The sequence below is a fragment of the Phaethon lepturus genome, unplaced genomic scaffold, assembly GCF_000687285.1.
Source record: "Phaethon lepturus isolate BGI_N335 unplaced genomic scaffold, ASM68728v1 scaffold51300, whole genome shotgun sequence".
NCBI classification, from domain to species: Eukaryota; Metazoa; Chordata; class Aves; order Phaethontiformes; family Phaethontidae; genus Phaethon; species Phaethon lepturus.
Window position 1 is genome coordinate 350 of NW_010512207.1, and position 5,023 is coordinate 5,372.

Here is a 5,023-nt window from a genome sequence, read left to right on the forward strand (position 1 = left end):
TAAATCCATCATAGTTGGCCGTTTGCTGACAGTTGGCTGTTGCCATCAGAGGTGGCAGAACAAGAAATCCAAATGTGTGCACACACGCACATGGAGGGGCAAGTAGCTTCTCTTTTTTTGCTGCGTATCACGTGCACATTGCTTGTTCACCTTTAGGCTGGTCTCAGAAACACACATGAAAAAGCAACTAGAGAAATAGAGCCTGTAACAATGTCACGTTTGATAAAAGGGCCAACTCTGCCACATCTGGAACTAAGATTTCAAAGGAAGGCTATAAACGCAGATTAGTGCTGTCATCACTCCTGGTGGATTTACCTTTTCAGCTCTGGAGCAGGCAGGCAGTCTGAAGTTCATTTGCATATCATCCCAACATCAAGATTATTACTGTATTCAAAAGAGCTGAGGCACAAACTACTACAGGTTTCTGTACTAATCCCATGGAGGTAAGTGTCTGCAAGGTAAAGCAAGCCTAGGCCTGTTACATACGCTATTCTGAGCAAACCAATAAACAACTCAGCAGGGAGACATGTTTTGGGGGAAATAAATCCCTCCATAGTGGATTTCATGCTCATTACAGACCCTAGCCCTAGATGCAAACTTAGGACAAGGCCACAAGCCATAGCAGACTACTATAGAAGCACATGAAGCCTTCCTGACAACACGAACACCATCAGAAAGTTTAACTTCATAGACAGAAGGTGCATGGTCAAGCATTGGAACAGGCTGCCCAGTGAGGTGGTGGAGTCACCGTCTCTGGAAGATTCAAAAAACACACGGATGTGGCGCTTCAGGACATAGTTTAGTGGGCATGGTGGTGTTGGGTTGACGGCTGGACTTGATGACCTTGAAGGTCCTTTCCAACCTCAATGATTCTGCGATTCGGCGAGATTCTGTGAATATAGCGCATTTAGTTCAATGGTTTTAATCAGACTTTGTGACTAAGCTCAGGAGTCACTACAGAGTTGTTCTCTAAAATGGAAGAAACATTTCAGTCAAATAATTCAAGAACTTCAGCACCATCATCAGATAGCATGTGGCATGCTGGCCTGTCACCAATAGCTAGGATATCACTTAGGCACATTTTCACAGAGCTGAGCGTAAGCCACTGGACTTCAATTCTAAGCAGGGCTCTGGAATAGCTGGAATGGAGGCTCTGGCGTGAAGGTGACCTTGCATCAATGTCAAGCCAAAAAGCACAGTTCTCATATAAGGTGTTATGTGTTCTTCTATGGACAATTACAGGCAAAATTTTGCACGCTCTTTTTAGAAGTACCTTTTTCTTAACAGGTAAATTCCCCCTCCCCCTGCAATTAGACAGATTCCACCATTCTGCTGGATGGCTGCTAAACAGCATGTGAAGATCCAAATGCAGTCATGACCACATCCTGGAAAACCCAGCATCAAGAAAAGGAATACTGGAGATTCTTGATGGCAAACAAGATTACAGAAACCAGAACTCTGTTGGTCAAATTGAAGCCAGTAGAATTAATTCAGACACATCCTCAAGACAGGACATCATTCTGAAAAATCAGGTTAGTGATGCATTGGGATGCTGTATGTACTAAGAGTCTTAACGAACCTAAGATCATTGCAGCAAATGCAATAAATGTTACAGCCCTAGCTAGATCATGAAGTAGCAGAGGGGAAAACCAACATTCATCTCCTTCCTTCTGCAAAGGGGAAAGTCCTCTTGAGCCTAATGGAGGTTTCAAGATCTCAGAACTGACAAGTTTTGTTGTGCTCCATGCAGGACAACAATGCAGTAGAGGTGGATGGAGAAGGAGAAAGTGATGTATGGCACCTAATGAATTCCAGCTGGGGTCTTCCTTTAATTTCTCAAATTGAACAGAAATGTTAAGAGGCTTAAAGAAACATTGTGTGTGTGTTTGTTCTGGACAGTGGTACTGGCAGTGTCAGCGTCACCCATGTTCTGAAGAAGATGACCAAACTGTTAAAGGGTTTTCAGCATCTCGCATTCAAGGTCCAACACTGACCACAGGATTTACCCAGAAGGGAAACATGGCGCCTGGCAACTTAGTCAATCAGTGGAAGTAACCTCCCTCCTCACCAGTGGCAAATAGGCTCCTGATGCCCAATTTCAAACTCCATACGACTTGTAGACTGACAAAATATGGGATACTGGAGACTTTGGAAAAAAAAAGTGAAACAGTCTATGCATAGATGCCTTCCATCTTTCTAAAAAGTAATAAAAACAAAATCAAATGATGCAGAGGTAGAAAGGGAAGGATCTGAGTACTAGGTAAAAAAAAAACCCCAGAAACAAGAAAGATCGTTCTCAAAATGTGGCTCTAATGGATTGGTCCAGATGTTTTCCCAAAAATTTTAGTGAGGACAGAGACTAACAGGAACTTTCTAACCTCAGAAGATAGCATAAATAAAGCCAGAAAACTTGAAGAATACACACAGGCCTAAATGAATGTACAGATGGAGAGTAACTCAAAGTGCAGCTGTTAATGCCTAACTGCAAGGGTGTACTGTTCCCTCTGACGCACCCATGCGCGAACTTGAAAGCAGTAGCATTACACAGGTCAAGCTAAGGGCAGGACCACTGTTACAGATATTACACGACCAAGCGCTGTTCAGTTCAGCTTTCAGGCACCAGAAGGATTTCTGTAGTGAGAACAGGAAAGCAGGTATTTAAGACAAGCAAAATAGGAACTAACTTTTGCAAATGACATATTTACAGTCACTTTTCAATTAAAAGTCAGGATCTCAAGTGTTTCTGCTCTCTGTAATAGGATGTTTTCTGCATATAGCAGCAAGCCTTCTCCTGGGGGGGAGGAGGAGAATCTTTCCCTGTGGCCTTTACATAATTTCACATACTAAATCTCTGTAAATACCTATCATTTGCCTGTGCACATATATAAGTAGAGAGCAAGCAAGAAGTCTTTTCTTACTAAATTTCTTTTTAAAAAGTTTAAATTTGCAATATCACATCACTCCTTTTTAAAACCTACCTCCTTGCCACTCCACAAAACTTCCTGTTAACCACAGAATTTGAAAGTAATTGAAAATGAAGGGGGGGGTAATGTTTGGGGGGGTATTTGATTTTTGTAGGGTTTTGGCGGGTTGTTTTTGGGTGGGGGTTTTTTGGTGTTGGGGTTTTTTTTTGTTTGTCAAGCAAGCATTGTCACATTTTGCCAGAGGCCTATAACACAGCTCATTTTTCCAACTTTTAGCTAACTTTCTTCTGAGGCAAGAATAACACACATTTTCTACAAAACCATACAAACTTGTTAGGCAATTTTCTTTTCTTTCTGTTCTTGCAATTATAATGGTTAACATTTATTAACATGAACAGTTTAAAAGTTTTTCTTTTTTAAATTCTGTAACAGCACTACCAAAATAATTTCCTTAGAGTATAACATAGGCTATACAGAGTGCTGCCAGCATGCCAACCGAGGTCTTGCTATGTTCTTATACTGCAAAGTCTTATCTCTAGTCTTAATTTATGCAGTCATGAGAGTGTAGGACAATATTTTTGTTCAATCCCTTGTAAAATTAACTTTGGGCTTGTAATTACTGGTCATGCTTTGTAACCCTGAGAACACTACCGCTCCATCACCGTCTTTACTAAAACACATAAACAACTTACCTGTGAGCATTTAGCAATTACTAATCCAACCTTGTCAGTTATATAGGCCTGAGAGTTTTACCAAAGCTCATCACTTTCCTTCCTTTATTAAAAAATAAGTTACTCAAATAAACATTATCTATTACTAAGCAATCCGACTGATAAGCATAAGCTATTATCATGGGCTGGGTAAAACAAAAAATGAAGGCTGGCAAGCATAACTACTTCCTTTTTATTTTGACAATGACCAGAAACAGATTTAGTTTCTGTTACAAAACAATGGGTATCGAACAGGTATATAAGGAAAGGCATTACAATTATGCTGATGATGGGACTTCACTATTATCTGAATAAGTATATGGAGATAAAAACAACAATAGAAAACTTAAAATAGAACCAGAAGAAAAACCAAGGGTGGTCTTGAAAAAAACAAAACAAACAAACAAACAAACAAACAAACCCCAAAAAACCCCCCAAAAGACCAAACCCTAAGAATTTCTGAGTAAACATGGCTTAAAGGAGGTTGGATTTGTGCAAAGGGCCACACTCAAACCCTCTATTTTAGACCTTGCAGTGCCCCCAAAATAGGACATACATCTCCTATGCAATCTACAGGGAGAGGCACGTGCTTTCACAGCACCTGTCTCCTCATTCACTGTACCTAAGCACTCCAGTAATGTGTTTCAGTTCCTTGCGAGAAAGCGCACTGGGGCATGCATGGGCAGCTAGAGAATGTAGCGGTTCAAAATGAAGCTACCAGTTGAGTGTAAATATTCTCAAGAGTTAACTACTTCTTCTCATGATGAGTTACTCTCCTAGTCTTAGGCATTAATACTGCATTTCAGTTGGCATTCAGGTAGTCTCCAAGATACATCTTGGTCAATTATTTTTCCCGTGCGTTGAGAACACACAGATCACATTTTCCTAACTAAAGAAAGAAGATGCTATACAAAAAGATCTGTTCCATTATCATATCATGCTCTAGAGAACACCAAGCCACAAGAACTGAAAGCTACTCCAGCAACTGACTCAAAATAGCAATACAATTTTAGTATAAATTACAAATATATCCATTGTGAAGACAGAAGAGCATTAAAAAACCAAAACACCTCTCACCCAAACAAAAACCTTTTTCCCCTAAAATTTTTACTTACATGTTTTAAATAGCATGCATTCAGAATTAACAATGAAAAACTGACATTAAAACAAGAATTGAGACTAAAACATGGAAATTGCTTATGCAAATGAATGTCACGTTTAAAAATATTAGCAAAGGCAAATCAATGTTGTGGTCAGTTAACAGTTTAGTATTTTAACAAAATAATATCTATCTTCTCCCCCCTGCAACTTAAACACGTTTTTGGTTTGGTTTTTTTTCCTCTTCCCCCACCCATTTGTAGGTTAACACTATTTTTTAAGTAAGTTTTC